Source organism: Sus scrofa, chromosome 3 (assembly GCF_000003025.6).
Source record: "Sus scrofa isolate TJ Tabasco breed Duroc chromosome 3, Sscrofa11.1, whole genome shotgun sequence".
Lineage (NCBI taxonomy): Eukaryota > Metazoa > Chordata > Mammalia > Artiodactyla > Suidae > Sus > Sus scrofa.
This window is the reverse complement of record NC_010445.4, coordinates 87,664,620-87,682,654: the sequence shown is the minus strand read 5'-3', so window position 1 is coordinate 87,682,654 and position 18,035 is coordinate 87,664,620. Positions and strand designations below refer to the sequence as shown.

The following is an 18,035-nucleotide window of genomic DNA, read 5'->3' as shown; positions in this document are numbered from 1 at the left end:
ATTGCAGTGAGAGAGAATCTGATATTATGTTAATTCACAAACCCTGAAGCTTTTGAGCAACACACAGCAGGACAGGGAGTACTTCAGGGACATGAGTGTTCTTATTTGTGGAAGTCAAGACTTTCCAGCACCTGAAAGCCATAATCATAGCAGATTTCTCCAAGTTCTATATTGCTTTTAGGAAACAGACATCCTAAAAATAGTTACATGAGGATCTGCTTGAGTTTGAAAGAGGAACTTTGTGTCTATACTTAGAAAAGCTCAAGCTGAGACAGAGAAAAGTATTAAAAGCTTTTCAATAGAGCTATAAAAGAAAGATAGAAAGATGAAAGAAAGAGAAAGAAAGAAAGAAAGAAAGAAAGAAAGAAAGAAAGAAAGGAAGGAAAGGAAGCACACATATCTCCTAGGTAAGAACAAGATTTTTTTAAGAAGAAAATAGAAAAATTAGAAATGTAAAAAAATTCAGAAAGACTGAGACAAGGGGCACTTTCATTGGAGAGCGGCTTGAAGACATCTTATTGGCATTTATTCTGATATGGACTGTTTCTTTAATCTTCCTACTTCTCTAGTCTGACTCTGTCTTCATCTTTTGCTTTCTCCTCTATAATGGCTAACTAGAAAGAGCTGGACTTGAGATCAGAACGACTGATTACTGTCACTGTTATGATCTGAATTAGGTTTCCCAACGTTTATATGTGAAGCACCAACCCCCATAACCTCAGAATCTGACTGTATTTGGAGGTAGGGCTTTAGAGGGGTGATTAAGGTAAATAAGGCCATTAGTTCAGCCCTAAGCCAATCTGACTGATGTTCTTAGGAGAGGGGACTGGGACACAGAGAGAGATACACCAGTGATGGGCGTATAGAGAGAAAATATTGTTGAGGACACAGTGAGAAGATGCACATTTGCAAACCAAGAAGAGAGGCCTCAGAAGAAACCAAATGCAGTCCTGAACCTCTAACCTTCAGAACTACTAGCAAATAAATCCCTGTTGTTTGTGGCCCCCAGTCTGTGGTATTTTGTTGTGGCCTCTCTAGTAAACTAAGACAAAAACCCTGTCCAAGTTACCTAATTAGCTTGTTTCTTCATTTGTAAAACAGATAAAAACAAAACTGACCCTATCTATGCAGAATTAACTGCAAATGGGGTTATCCAAATGTAATCCCTAGAGAGTTTGTTCTGAGAAGCACTTCCCTGGTGCTCTCCCTTGCCTATGTTCGAAACTAGCTGTGGCCTCAGGAGGCACAGATATGCCCACAACCATCACTAAGATCACACTTCAAGTGGTAGATTCCTGAGACCTGGGTTTGTTTGTGCTCCTTGGCTCAAGCTGTTGACAGGTGAGGACAAAGACAGGTACACATTAAGTTGGAGTAAAAAAGTTCTCTAGCCTATCCCATTTTCTGTATTTCTGAAAATGATAACAAATATTCCAGGTTGGAAAGGAAAAAATCATCTCAATATTTGCTCATTAAGTACATTCAAACTGAGGAAAGAAAAGTGAAGACATTGATATTTGGAAAGTGAGTTGAAATGGGAGTAAACAAGGACTTTTAATTAGATTTCTATAATATAGAGAGTTATATAATGTATAGATATAAAAATGAAAAGTATTCAAAAAACATTGAGACAAAAATAATTGAAATGCAATTGGATTCAATTTAAGGGGTTAAAGAGGGCTATGCAATTAAATATGGCATAAAAGAAAAACAAAAATTAAAAATGATTCTAAAAATATAAGCAGCCTTTTAGAGAATACTGAAATATTTGTTTATCAAATAAGCAGACATCACAAAAATAGTAAATGTGCAAAATCAAATATTAGATTTCAAATCAAAACACCCCTTCAATTCTCAGGTATCAGAAATGAGCTCATAGGCGCCAAACAATTGAAAAACTAAATTGTTTCCCTAAAATAGAAAAAGAAAAAGAAATGAAAAGAACATTAAATATTACAATAGATTATTTAGACATCTCTTGATTTTTAGAAAGTTCTAATTGTTTTCTAGCATGTGATTCTCAAACATTCGTCTGAATCAGCATCACCTGGAAGCCTGGTCATAACAAATCGCTGGCCCCTAGCCCGGGTCTTCTGATTCATGAGGTCTGGGAATGAAGCTCAAGAATTTGCATTTGTGACAAATTTCAACAAGATGCTGAGGTTGCTGGTATAAGGACACTTTGTGAACAAATATCCTACAATAAAAAGGTTGGAGTTCCAGATGAATACAATGGATTGAAAATATTCATTTATTTGCAAAAAAGGCTGCTCTGTATTTGCATTTATGTTACTCTTCCCATTAAAAAAAATATAATTTGTAAGAGCTGAAAACCATATAAAAGGCAATTAGCCTATAAGACCATAGAAAGCAAAAGGCTAGGTGCCCTTTGGGAACAGGCAATGGCAAACAGAAGTATGCAAGGCTCTAGAGAACTGCAGGCATCAGGTATCTCTTAAAGAAGCGTAAGGGGTAGGACTGAAAATAGGAGAATTAGTTCAAAATCCAGGGTAAGCAAGCCCCAGATCTCCTCCTATATCCCAGCAGAAGATTGCATGTTTATCATCAGAAGGAAATAAACCACGAAGGACTTGGTGTAAGAGAAATATGGCAAAACTTGGGAAGTATTTTTATTTTTGTTTTTTGTTTTTTTTATTTTCTTCTTGCCTGCACCAGCACCATGAAGAAGTTCCCAGCCTAGTGACTGAACCTGCATGATAGCAGTGACTCAAACCACAGACATGAGAATGCCAGATCCTTAGCCCACTGCACCACAAGAGAACTCAGGGACCAACAAGGGATTAATCTCCAAAATATTCAAACGTCTCATGTAGCTTTATATCAAAAAACAAAAAGCCCAATCAAAAAATGGGCAGAAGATCTAATAGACATTTCTCCAAAGACAGATGGCCAAAAAACACATGAAAAGATGCTCAACATCACTCATTATTAGAGAAATTAATATCAAAACTATAATGAGGTATCACCTCACACTAGTCTGAATGGCCATTATCAAAAATTCTACAAATAATAAATGTTGGAGAGAGTACTGAGAAAAGGGAACCCTCCCCTACACTGTTGGTGGTAATGTAAATTGGTGCAACCATGGTAGAGGACAGTATGGAAGTTCCGCAGAAGACTAAAAATAGAACTACCATATTATCCAGCAATCCCACTCCTGGACATATTTCTGGAGAAAACCATAATTCAAAAAAATTACATGCACCCCAATGTTCAATGCAGCACTATTTACAATAGCCAAGACATGGAAGCAACCTAAAGGCCCACTGACAGAGGAATGGATTAAGAAGATATGATATATGTGTGCAATGGAATATTATTCAGCCATTAAAATGGATGAAATAATGCCATTTGCAGCAACATGGATGGATCTAGAGAGTATCATACTAAGTGAAGTAAATCAGACAAAGACAAATATCATATATCACTTATATATGGAATCTAATAAAAATGATACAGAGGAACTTATTTATAAAACAGAAAGAAACTCACGGATTACAAAACCAATCTTATGGTTTACCATAGACAAAAATATTGGGGGGAGGGAAGAATAGGGAGGGGTGGGAAAAATGTATACACACTCCTTATAAAATAGATGATTAACAAGAACCTACTGTATAGCACAGGAAAATCTACTCAATAGTTTCTCTTAATCTATATGGGAAAAAAAGAATGCATATATTTGTAGTATGACTGATTTACTTTGCTGTACACCTGAAACAAATACAACATTTCAAGTCAATCATATTACAATTAAATAAAATTTTTAAAAAAAGAATTCTAGGAAGTACTTTATTGAAAAGTCAGGGACATGAAAATCTACGCACTGAAAGGCAAGACCACACACCCTCCACCGCCACTCCACCCTTCACCCCTGGCTCTATCCTTTGAGCCCTGCCCAAAATACTAACTGGAAAGCAGAAAATTGACTACATCGTCTTTGGTGAAACAAATCAGGCTGAGAGAAAAGACCCATATATACTGATATTAGGCTTTCCCCAATGAAATGAGATTCCTATGCAATTCTTCTACATTGAAAACCACCAAAAATGCCCCCATGAACACAGAAATACATTCTAATCAGTATTGTAGTACTTCACTCTTAGGTCTAAATTCTTACCCAAGGGTTATCAGATATTGGAACAACTTACCTGACAGGATGACAAAGAACAAAATAAACAAATAGGATAACAGAATTTAGAGGAAAAAAAAAGCTAGTAAAAGCATCAATCAAAACAATGAACAAGTATAAATAGCACTTTTAACCAGAAAAAGAAAAGATATGAAAAAATACATACATAATTTTGTTTAAAAAGGAGCACTCTGAGAGCAACAACAAATATTAAATCATAATGACAGAAATGAAAGATAAAGCTGAGAAAATCTCCAATGAAGTACAGAAGTAAAGCAAAGAGATAAAAAGGGTCCCTATAAGTCAGTGGGCTGATTTTGCCCCTTAGGGGACAGTTAGCAATGTCCAGAGGCATCTTGTGTTGACACAACTGGGAAATGGCTGCTGCTGTCATCTAGTGAGTAGAGACAGGCCAGGGATGCTGCTAAACATCGGTTAAACAAAATTTCAGCAAGGAAGACCTGACTGAAATAAAGAGGTGTTTATGTAGGGTTTGTTAGAGCTGCAGCCTGGGAGACACATATTCCAGAAGCACTTGAACTGTGTTCCACTGGACTACAAAAGGGAGAATGCTTATAAAGGCAAAAACTTCAAGGTCATAGTTGCATGAGTTGTTTATCAAGAATTATAATTGGAGCAGGCAAGAAAAAAGGGTGCTTGTTAAGCAAGGATTGGCTGGGGTCTGAAATGGTTGCATAGTTACAAGGGGGAACAACCTTGAGATCACAAGGTTGCAGCTTGCAGATGTAATTTTTAAAATAGCTGGTAGTGTCCTTGACTTTGGTACAGTTTAAAGAAATTCCAGTTCTCAGTAGTATAGGGATGAGTCTGAAACTAGATCCTCAATGGTTGCCCGACTTCATCTTGCAGACCTAAACTGCGATTATTCTCTTATGTTTTTTAAATTTTTTTTAGTTAAAATATGGTTGACTTACAAGGTTCTGTCAATTTCTGCTGTACAGCATAGTGACACAGACATATATATGTGTGTGTGTGTGTGTGTATGTACATATATATATATATATATATATATACTCTTTTTATCATATTATCCTCCATCATGCTGTATCACAAATGATTGGATAAGGTCCCTGTGCGATACAGCAGGACCTCATTATGATTTCAACCTGCTATCACATCCTGGAATGCACAGGGCAGTCCCCCAGCATGAAAAATTATCTCTCCCCAAATGTCAAGGATACCAAGGTTGAAAATCCCTGCCATAAGATACTGCAGTCACCTAAATATGAATCTCTCCATCTCCTACAAAAATGTACAAATCAACAAGGAAAACAAATAAAACTGTTCATAATCCACATCAACAATGCAGGAGTCAAAACTTATTATCAACTTCAAATTGCTTGTAAATAAGGAAATAAACATCCAAGTCCAGAAAGGAAGTCAGAGCAAAGGGTATGAGAGAGAAGGAAGGAAGAGAGGAGAGGGGAGTGGCAGAGAGGATGGGGGAGGGAAGGGAGAGAGAGTCTGGGAGTGGTGGATACTGGACAAAATAGACCCCGGAGGGAGAAATTCCACCCTAAGTGGAAACATACTAAAAATAGCTTCAGTTGGGAAAACTGGCATCTGGTAAAATCAAAAGGAAAGAGTTTGAGAGTGCACAGACCAGGAGGCACCATCAGGCACTCTGGGAGTGGGGTGCGCTGGGGTCCCATATGGAAATTAAGGGTCCCACAGCAACAAAAGAGAATCGCACCCTGAATACACACCACCTTGCTCCATCCCAAAAAAGGAACCATTGGTTAAAGAGAATGTAATTCAGGATAACACTGAAGGAGGGTCCTAAAACAAAGAAATAAATAAAATAAAACAAAACAAAACAAAACTACAAAAGCACCTACACTTCTGGTTTACAGTATAATTGATCATCTCAGGAAAATAAGACAATCCCAATAATTCTCTGAAGAGATTTAATCTCTTCAAAGTAATTCTTATGCGACTGAATACCGACTTTTGATCTTTCTGAGGTATTAGCAAGTTGGTCGAACCACAGTTTCAGCTTTTTCTAGAAAACACAATCTTGTATCCACGAATCTCTTAGTTTTACCATCTTTTGTAATGCTCATATGTTGAGAATTTCCCAAATCATCAAGTCCTGGCTCCTCTTTGTTTAAAAGTTCTTCCCTCAATGTATCATTTTCCTCTCCCATTTTACTCTCAGCAGCAAAAAGAAACCAGGCTACATGTTCAACACTTGAAAGCTCCTCAGCTCAATATACAATTTGGTCATTTCCAAATCCTGCTTTCCACGTAATTGCAAGCAATATTTCTGCTGAGATTTCTGCCACTATATAACAAAGATCCCCTTGCCTCGGGTTTCTGATAACACGTTTCTTGGGTTCGTGTTCAGCTTTTTTTATTCTTCACAATTCTCAAAAATATCTTTAGGTGTCCTGCTAATGCTTCTTTACCTGAGTATACGGAATTATCAACTCAAAAGCTCCAAATCACCCATGGCTAGAGAAAGAAATTTGAACCCTGGACTCCAGGGCTAAGTTGACAGGAATAGCTAATAGGAAAGCCCTTTTGCTGATGGTGACCATCCACCATAGGGGGGATATAACAGCTAAACACATATGTTTGAGTCCTGTGTCTGCTGCTGACCATCTGGGTGACCTTGAGTACATCTTTCAGCCTCTCTGAGCTTCAATATCCTCATCTGTGATGTGGAGATTAAAATATCTACTCATAGGGTTGTTCTGAGGCTTAAAAAGTTACTGAATATAAGTAAGGTACTTAGCACAGTGCCTGGCTTGTGGTAGGTGTTCTTTAGATAGAAACTAAAAGATATTATCTCTGTGCTCCCTGATAAGTGCAGCAAAGACTGGATCATCAACAATACTGTTCCTGGGATCCTTGAATGACAAATCCAGGGGACAGTCCAGGACAGTGCATCAGGAAGAACCCAGGCCACTGTAACCATGAGGAGCCAGAAGTGAGCTGGGTATACATTTATAGAGCAGGTGAAATATTCTGTTTTTTTTCTTTCTTTCTTTTGATGGCTGCACCTACAGCATTAAGAAAGTTCCCAGCTAGGTGTCCAGTAGGAGCTGCAGCAGCCAGCTACACCACAGCCACAGCAACACCAGATACAAACTTCATCTGCAACCTCCGCTGCTGCCCGTTGCAGTGCCACATCCTTAACCCACCAAGTGAGGGATCAAACCGGCATCCTCGCAGACACTGTCAAGTTCTTAATTGGTTGAGCTACAAAAGGAACTCCCAAATATTCTGACTTTGCTTCTCCCTTTGAGATAGTTTTTGATGTTTATTTTGGAGTGTAGTATTTCAGGGTCCACACACACACACACACACCAAGATATTCCTTCCCCCAGAACAGGAAAACTTATACATGAATCGGCACCACCTGCAAGTCTTGTCGAAGCATGAACTGCTGGGCCCCAACCCCTGAGTTTTTGAGTCTGTAGGTCTGGGTGGGGCTACAGAATTTACATCCTAACAGTTCCCTGTTGATTATTGCTGCTGCTGGCCCCAGAACCACATTGGGAGAACTGCTGTGCTAGAGAATGAAACAATACAGATGTTTCTTCTGAAATTATATGGCATTCTACAAAGCCACCTATTAACAGCCACCTAGGATTAAAATGGCCTTTAAATAAGAATGAAGGACCTGATGATTTTTTTTACGCAACCAGCAGAAATATAAGCAGACAGCCCTTACGTCTGAGAACTAAATTTAAACAGTTCTTTTTAAATTGCAATCCATAATATTCTTTTTTTTTCTCCAAAATGTAGAGCCTGTAAAGCCTTTACCCATTTTATTAATACCGGCTGTTATGAAACATTACCATAAATCACGCTTCAGTTTTTGCAGAGTGGTTCAATAAAGTAGGGTAATATAAGTTAGAGACAAATTCTTATTCTCATTGCCCAAGAGGATAAACAAAGGATAAATTACATTCAAGGAGTTCGACCTTAGCAGGAATTTTGAAGGCATTCAATATCTACCAAAACTAATCAGCTACAGCCTTCTGGGGAAAAAATTGGGATATTTCTATTTTTTTAGTTTTTCCATGGGATGGCTATAAAAGTAGAGGATTTCATTTTGATTTTTAAATAACATAAAGTCTTAAAATTCTTCTACCTCATTTCAACACACCAAAAAATTTGATGAAGCACTTTCAGTATTTTTAATGTATTTTTTGTTTTATTATTACTATCTTTTTTGTCTTTTTAGGAATGTACCCACAGCATACAGAAGTTCCCAGGCCAGGGGTTGAATCAGAACTGTAGCTGCCAGCCACCACCACAGCCACAGCAATACCGGATCCTCAATCCACTGAGCAAGGCCAGGGATCAAACCTACATTCTCACGGATACTAGCTGGGTTCGTGACTGCTAAGCCACAACAGGAACTTTCTTTTTAATGTATTTTTAAAAGACTTTAGTCAAAGATGAGCTAGATAAGGTAGACATATACCTCAGCATATTTACATATAGCACATTTTGTGCATGTGTGCATGTGAGTGTGTATGTGTGTGTTTATAACATGTGGTCCACAGAAAAGGGCTTATTTCCATACCATTGCATAAGGAATACTGTTTACCTGGTCTTGCACAAAGAGCATCAGGCCTGGGAATACAATCCATCCAGTTTATTAACCTCTGTGTTGCAATATATGAAGGTTGTGTCTCATATTTTTTCGATAAGCTTCTTTGCTGTAAAGTTCCTTGCTGCAAGAATTTTTGCAGCAAAATTTTGCCACAAAGCTAATTAGCCACAAGATAATTTTGCTATAAAAGATAAAATGATCAAAAATAAAAGAGGGACTTTAGAAAGGACGTAAAGAAACATGAGGATTGACTAACAAAATTAAAAAGAATTTGTTGCAAAACGTGGAGTTTTTGAATCCATTTAAAGTATGTATAGATTCATGGCAATACTGCACAAATAAACAATTTTATTTTGTGGATTGTACCTAAGCACTTGTCTTCAAAATCTTTTATTCATAGTATTATGCATTTTTTTAATTTTTCTTTTCTTTCTTTTTTTTTTTTTTTTTTTGTTTAGAGATTCATCTCCTCATTCAGTGTCACACTTTTTATTTTGGCTAAAAGTTCTTCATTAAAAGAAACATCAGGGGAGTTCCCATTGTAGCTCAGTGGTTAATGAATCCGACTAGGAATCTTGAGGTTGTGGGTTCGATCCCTGGCCTTGCTCAGTGGGTCAAGGATCCGGCGTTGCTGTGGCTCTGGCATAGGCTGGAGGCTACAGCTCCAATTAGACCCCTAGCCTAGGAACCTCCATATGCCATGGGAGTGGCCCTAGAAAAGGCAAAAAAAAAAAAAAAAACCCACAAAAAAAAAACATACAAAAAAAAAAAAGAAACATCAGTTTCCAAATATTAGGATACATATTGGTAACTGAGCTTTGTGTCGCTTTGTGAAGCTTTGTGAGAGTTTCTACCGTTATTTGCTCTTGACGTATTGTCATAGGCCCATTGATAGACATTCCGAAGTTCTGTGGGAAATGTGAGTTCAACCCTGTCAGCTTGATGAAGGCATCGGTAATGTCTCTAACTGGAAAAAATCTCAATGCATTCCAACCAGTTGAAACCAAACTGTCAAACCAGTTATTTTGTTTTTCAGAGCAAATTTCCTTTTGGCCAATTAGTTGTGTGGCAAAAATGCTCGTGGGAAGGATGTTTACAACAAGGATGTTCACAGTGAAAATACCCAGAACCATGAAAGAGTCCTTACTACTGACTTTATAAAAGATGTTCTGCTCAGGTCCCTGGCCCTCCCCTCCAACAAAATATAACAATCACATCCATGTTACTAAATCCAATTTTCATTTTCATTCCTCATCATATTTGATGTTTCCACGGCAAACTGACACTGATGACCACATCTTTCCTCTTGAAATAATCTCTTCCCTTGTCTTTCATGTCTCATGCTTTTGATTTTTCTCCTTCCTCTCTGGATGGTCTTTCTCTCCTTCTCTGGAGGCTGGAGCACCTCAAATCTATTGTCAGCTTGATTTTCCCTGTCTTAGTCTCTCCCTAATGCTCCTCCAGCAGCAGTCATTCTCCAAATGCCAATGCTCCTAAATTATATCTCAGTCTAAAACCCTTTTCCCAGCTTCATATCCATGTAACCAAAACTGACCGTATGATCCTTCCTCTAAAAATCTGATCCAGTGTTCTCTACCTTGGTTGCATAAAATCTGGGAGACCTATTTTCTCTCCCTGCTCTACTCACAATGTGTCACCATGTCTGTATATCTCACTTCCTAAATGGCTCTTGCATTATTTTACTTCTCTCCACCCCTACAGCCACCATCCTAGTACAAGGTATCACCATCTGCAGCCTGGATTCCTGCAGGTGTGAGACCTATACACCCTCATCCACTCTTGCTCCCTCCAATATATTCTCCATAATGCAACCAGCATAGCCTTCTCAAAACACAAATCTAAGAAACCTCTTAGAGAATTCAGTACCAACCAAGCTTCAGCCCACTTCACACCCACAGGGCAATAGACTCTCCATTCTCAGCCGAGAAAGTGGGAATGGTCAAACACAGCCATCTCCCTTCTAGCCCATCTCCCCCTCCACAAGGTAGTATCTCCTCATAGAGACAGAACTTGAAAGTTCATATTGAGATGTGAGTCCTCCTCCAACCATTTTGGGGGAAAATGGTAAACTGAGACCCTTCCGAAATTCTGTTTCTGGAAGAAGACGTCCCTTCCTTACCCCCATCCTAACTTTATAACCTGGCTTATAACAGCCCATCCATTTTTGTAGCACCCTTTTCAAAAATAATTGTTACTTGGTCCCATCTTTCTAGGGCCTGGACCTGCCCACACAACAGGAAGAACAAAGACACCAACTTTTACACAGCCCAGCAAATCATGAAAGTGTGTCCAGGCTTCAAATCACTTGAGTTTCTTTTTTCTTTTTTTCTTGGCAGAGTAATGTAAAATTAAAATAGGAAAAGATATTTAATATTTAATACTAAGCCTTAAAAAGAATTGTGCTCATTGGTATGTATCTAGATGCAAAGACTATGATGATAATAAGAGGGCAGAAGACACTGGCATACAAAGGGAAAAAACACACCTCTGATGATGTGACCTCTCATTTAAAACTCTGCAAAGGTTTGGCATTGCTCTCAGAACAAAAGGACATTCCTTACCACAGCGATGAGGCTCTGAAGAGACTGGAATCTTCTAAACCCCATCTCTACTGCTTCACCACCCACCCCCCTTCCATCCTGGGCTCCAGCCACACTGGCTCCTGCACTTCCTTCAATGCCCAGAGCTCCCACCTTCTCTTAAGTGCTGTTTGCTCCCTTCTGCTATATATACTCCTACTGAACTCTTGTTCATTCTTCAGCTGTCAGCCTAAAGCCTACCTCATCAAGTAAGCCTCTGACACTCGACACTCTGATCTCACACCACCATGTTCTTCTCCTTCATGGCACTTATCACAGTTGTGATTTTATGTTTATTAGTATGATTCGTTGAGTAATGTCAGTCTCCCACTCTAGACTGTAGGGCAGACTGTAATTGTTTTGTCATATATTAGATCCTCAGCACCTGGCACTGCCAGATACTCAATAAATATACCTGTAGAATAAATGAGGAGATAAACAAGAAAGATTAGCTGAGAATACATTAACGCAAACTCTGTAATAAATAACAGACAGCCTGCTAACGAATAATATGTCTACATAAAGAGGTGTACCCACAAAACCCCCAATTATCCATACCATGACTCTGGGGTGCTTCTGCCCTAACTGCTCATTTCTCATCAGTGTCAGTGAAATCCACAGACAGGGGGGTCTGGGGAGATAACTCCTACCCGGAACTTTCTCTTACAGTCTGGTCCTAAGTCATCCACTAAACTAGTTCCTGTCCCTCAGCTGGCCACATGCCAGGATGTCCCCACAGGCTGCTCACCTCTTTGGACCAGTCTCTTGTGCTAATCACAGAGATAAAAAGCAGTCGCTAACATGGCAGTTAGAGCCACTTGTGACCCAGCAACCCCCTGCAGAGAACCCCCTTTCTCCAGTCACTCATGCACCTCAGACTCACTCTAAGTCCTCCAAACATGCCGTTTTGGCTCTCCTCCTAAGCTTTGCATAGGCCATCACTTCTATCCACAATGGTCTTCCCAGCGTCCCCTCCATCCTTCACACTTCTACTTGGTGGTCACCTCCTTCTAACAAACCATGCTATCCCAAAAAGGCTTGACTGGGTGCTTCACCTTTGCAGCTCTCCACTCCCTTGTGCCTCCCTAATCATAATGTGCCTCATGGTGCACCTGCCTTGCTGTGTCCTATTCAGCTCTTCCTTGCTAGTCCTTGAGGGCAGAGCTCTTTCAGAGCTGCATCCTCAGAGCTTGGCACAGGGTTAGAAATGAGTAGGCAATGAGTAAATAATTATGTGGGCAGAGAAAAGCCTCAGATTCTACTGCTGCAGCAGCTCAGAGTTCAATCTGTACTGTAGTTTTGCAATTCACACCAATTTTTGTTCTGTTTGCATCTACACAGGTTCAGCACCACTGCATAAACCCTCAGACACATTCCTTCCCTAATACTCATTCGGCAAAAATGCCTTTGATAAAATGTTGCCTTCTGTGTGTTACTGAGTACAAGGCATTTTGTAGCCTTCTCTACATGTTGATAGGAAAAAATTAATTTTTCCAGAATCAGTACAATTTAAAATAATTCTCTCCCTGCTAGCTTCGAGGCTTGTACTTTACTATAGCACTTGCAAAAATATGTTACAGGAAACATCATTATCCAGGATGTTAATTGGTATTATGCAAAAAAAGAAATATTCCAAAGTAAAATATGTTTGAGAAACACTAGGTTTAAAAGAGTTAAAACACTAGGTTTAAAGAGTTCCTGCTGTGGCACAGTGGTTTAAGAATCCGACTGCCACAGCTTAGGTCACTGCAGAAGTGCAGGTTCAATCCCAGGCCCAGCGCAGTGGGTGAAAGGATCCAGGTTGCCACAGCCATGGTGTAGGTCACAGCTGTCACTTGAATTCAATGCCTTGCCCTGGAACTTCCATACGCCACAGGTGTGGTCATAAAAAATTAAAAAATAAATAAAAAATAAAAAGTTAGACAAGTGTCTTTACTGTAGGAATTCTCAGAGCCTTTAACAAGTTAGTCTACATTGTGACTTTCCAAGAGGAGAGTAGGATTCACAACTATTTCTCAAACATATTAAACCACAGAGCTCCTACCCCACCCTTTCTGTGCATTTGGGGGGAACTAGTCTTCTACAGAACTCACACTGGGAGATGCCACTTTATGACAATTTTCTATATCTTATACTAAATGTTCCCTCAGCTTAAAGACTCAATTTTCTGCCTTATATGGGATTATACTATTCATCAGACTTACGTCCACTCACATATACAAGTGGCATCCATGGTCCCCTACCTTGTGCATGAATGCACACAGCTAAGCAAGCACTGTTTAGCACAGTTCTGCCTCTGAGGGATCTTGTCCATAAAGCAGGATAAGCAGATGTGGTGTGCCAAAGGAGCAGGCTACATCCTCCGCTGAGAAGTACCAAAGGTGTAGAACGCAAGTCCCCAACCCCACCCTCCCAGGATACCAGGGTAAACAGTTCTTTTCTCATTTTTGTCTAGGATGTAGAACTGGCCCAGCTGGTTCTAAACCATTCCTGGGCCCCCCCTGGCACACACCCCCAACACACACACATGATATTTTAATTTTATAAATATTTCTATAAAACACCATATCACAACCAAAAATTTTAAAAATATCATTTCTAAAGAACAATCAGACTCTGCCCTCCAATAAACTATTTTCCTAAAATCCTATATGAACAAGGAGTGAGGGTATGGACACAGAAATTCACAGATCGCCAGCTTCACTACCTCTTGGGTGACAGCAGAGGAGGCGACTATCCCCATTAAACAGCCCAGCCCTCAGCTTTCAAGTCCAGCTTTGCGACAGTCATGCTAGTGTTTGCAGCATTTAAGGTCACACCACCTAATCTATTTGCAGAACCCTTATATTCTGCAGAATTTATGATAATAGCCCTGTTTCCTTTTGTAGATCAATAAGGCTTCAAAACTGAGAGCTGAGAAAGTGTAAATCCACTGTGGGTATAAAACCCACTGAATTATACGTTTATTTACTATTCCTCACAGCATGTGAGCTGATCTAATAATTCATGTGTGACTCTAGAAAATGTGTTAAATTGTATGAGCCTCAAAGTACGTGTATCCGGATTGGGGGAAAGAGAAGGCAGAAGAGAGAGAGACAGGAACTAATTTGACCAATATTTACTGAGTGCTTGCTTTGTCTTCATCAGTGTGGGGTAAGGAAGGAGGAAAGCCGAAAGTGAAAGGACAAGTGGTCCCTCCCTTAGCACAAGACCAGCATGGCACCAATACCCCTGACACGAGAGGAGAGGAAAGATGGGCTGGAGGCAAAGGCTAAGGCCATGCAAGGACAGAATGAAAGGCACAAGGTGGGACAGCAGAGGACTGTGATAACAAATGAGCCACTCAACACCTGTAAAGGAATGACCTTACCTTGATGTTGCTCCTTCAAGGCAAACTTTATATTCAGCTACTTTGTTCTAAGCAGACACTTGCTACACCTTCTAAATAGCAACAAACCTCCAATGCCTCTTGTGACCCTTAATTTTTTCATTTTACTGATTTATATTTTTTCCATTATACTTGGTTTACAGTGTTCTGTCAATTTTCTACTGTACAGCAAAGTGACCCAGTCTCACACACATATAAATATATATACACATTCTTTTTCTCACTTTATCCTCCATTATATTCCATCACAAGTGACTAGATATAGTTCCCTGTATTGTATAGCAGGATCTCATTGCTTATCCACTCCAAATGCAATAGTTTGCATCTATTAACCCCAGACTCTCTGTCCATCCCATTCCCCCCCTCCCCCTCCCCCTCCCCCTTGGCAACCACAAGTCTGTTCTCCAATTAAGCCTTAATTTTTTTTTATGTTTTAAAAAAAATTTATTAACGTATAGTTTATGTACAATATTATATGTTAGAGGTGTATGAAATAGTGATTTACAATTTTTAAAGGTTATACTCCATTTATAGTTAATATAAATTATTGGCTATATTCTCCTTGTTATATAATATATCCTTGTTCCTTATTCTATACCTAATAGTTTGTACCTCTTAATCCCCTATCCTTATACTGGCCTCCCCCCTTCCCTCTCCCCACTCTCAACCCTTAATTTTTAAAACAGCTGCTGCCAACACCGAGGTACTATCCATGATCTGTTATATTCCATGTGTCTTATGTACACATAGAATCAAAAATGGAGCCACTATCCACCCTACCCCTAGCCATTTTTTGACCACACAAAGCCCATCCAACTTACTTCCTCCACCTTGTCCTCCACAGTGGGAATGTCAGGGCTGAGGAAGTGGGTGGGGTGAACAACTCTCTTATGGCTCACTCCACGTCCTCACATGAGAAGACAGAAAGACAAGCAAAATCCAGGAGGCTCCTCCAGCAGCTCACAACCTAACGGGGACGAGGGGGTGAGGGTGGGGGAAGTGGGGGAATGGGGGTTGAGCGGGAGTTGCTGAGGGGAGGGTGGGGAGAGGACGCACAAACAGATCATCATAAGGAGAGAGGAAGGACATGAGGATGGCACGACCTGAGCACAGTGAAAACAGACTCAGGAGCTCACACATGTTACTTGCTTCATCATTCACACTCCGATCATTGTCATTTTTTGGATGAGGAAACCAAGTCACAGAATTAAACCCAGCAAGCCTGTTCCAGAGCCACAATCTCAACGACCACCATATACTTCAATCCCACACCCCCACTTTGGCTGGCACCTTCTGCCATTTCCTCCCATCAGATCCCCCCAAACGTTATAGCACTGCTCTCTTTTTTCCCCCTGACTCTTACGAACCCATCCAGGCACCTGGAAGGGAGGTGAGAGATGGTGCTGTGGGTTGGGTCTGGCACCATGGGTGTGAGGTAGCAACTTCTTTCCTTAACTAATTTTTTTAAAAACTTTTTAACTGAAATCTTGGACTGTGGCCAGTGCAAGTCATGTCTGACTCAGTAGAGCCAGAAATACAAAAACAAATAGAGAGAAAAACCTTTGGATTTAGCCTTAAGTCACTTCTCAACTATGAGAGGAAGAACATATCAGTTAATGATATCAAGATCTTGAATTCACTTAGCACTTTTTCCCCAGTGTCAATGTAAGCCATCCAGGGAAACAGTCACTCCAGACTCAGAATTAGGAGGAAGGAGCCTTCTGAATAACTTTTGAATAAATGGAGTCTGTGGCTATTTTAATAATTATCTGGGTAAACTTCCAGTCTGGTTAAAACTTGCCCTTGGTGTAGGGTAGGGCTTCTGCTTTCCAAAAACTCCCAATACACATCTCATTTCATCCTCGCAACCCCATAAGGCAGATTTTACCACATTTCACAGCTAGGAAGCTGAAATTTAGATATTTTAAAACACAAATTAAAAAATTTGGAGTTCCCATTGTGGCTCAGCAGGTTAAGAACCGGACTAGAATCCATGAGGATGAAAGTTCAGTCCCTGGCCCTGCTCAGTGGATTAAGTATCCAGATTTGCCACAAGCCTGCAACATAGGTCGAAGATGTGGCTCAGATCCTGTGTTGCTGTGGCTTTGGAGTAGGCCAGCAGCTGCAGCTCTGATTCGACCCCTAGCCCCAAGAACTTCCATATGCCCCAGGTGCGGCAGTAAATAGGAAAAGAAAAGGGAAAAAAAAAAGAAATTCTTGAGTATGTAAACATGCAAAACGTACTACAAAACCTCATTTTTCTATAAAATTATTACCCCAGTTTGGAAAACTACCAAATGCACCACCATGAGAAAAAACCATTATTTGAACTCTGTTTTGAAAAGGGGAACCACCTAGGCACAAACACACATCTCCTCCACTGAAGCTGCTTTTAACACCGCTTAATATCACTCCAGCGGGCATCCTAAACCACGTTTCAGCCCCATTCACAGCGGGCTTTCTGCTATTGAAAAGAAACACTGCGTCTTAACTTCTGCACAGCCGTGACCTGACACTTGACTGATTAGACTATTTCTAGTTGCAGCTGTAGGTATTTGGGTTCAAAGTGAAACAACCCCTGGAGACAGTGAAGTGTTTAAATTCTCCAACTACTAAAGCTAAGGGCTTATCTCTATCTAGGGCCTGCCTATTCTCACAGTTGAAAACACTTGACGAAAAACCCTCTCTTTAAAAGAAAGAAAGAAAAAAACGACATGACTGAAGTGTGAAGAAAACTGGGTGGTCACTAAATGCTGCAGTTTTAAATGGACAGTTTCTTGCAGAAACACGATGGGACAAAAGAGGCCCATTTGCCTTGTAACTGTCATCCTCCCAGCTGAGCCACCTCACACAATGGAAACTGACTCACCTCATTTGTGATCCCAGCTCCCCAAGTCAACACCCTCAGTCTCTTCTTACAAGACAGGGAAAGCAATGCCTGTTGTAGGACAGCAGGGTACCATCATTTTCTAGGGCCGCCGTTAACAAAGGACCACAAACTGAGTAGCTTGTCATCTCACAGTTCTGGAGACTAAAAGTCTGAGATCAAGGTGTTGGCAGGCTTGGCTCCTCTTAAGAGCTGTAAGGGAAGGCACTGTTCCAGCCCCTTCCCCTGACCTGCAGATGCCCTCTTCAAGTTCACATAGTGTTCTCTCTGCATTAATGCCTGTGTCCAAATTTTCCCTTTTCATAAGGACGCCAATCATAATGGATCAGGACCCACTCTAATCCTGATTTTAACTTGATTGCCTCTGGAAAAAAACAAAAACAAAAACAAAACCACTCTCCAAATAAGGTCAGTAC

The 18,035-nt window shown here is 40.1% G+C and overlaps 1 long non-coding RNA gene across 1 annotated transcript in view; it reads right to left on the bottom strand.

The window, feature by feature from the left end:
- LOC102167127 overlaps positions 1-17,791 on the bottom strand; it is a 387,855-nt gene extending 370,064 nt beyond the window's left edge. Inside the window, exon 1 of the long non-coding RNA XR_002342721.1 lies at positions 17,602-17,791. This is a non-coding gene — a long non-coding RNA (uncharacterized LOC102167127). The remainder of the gene's footprint in view (positions 1-17,601) is intronic.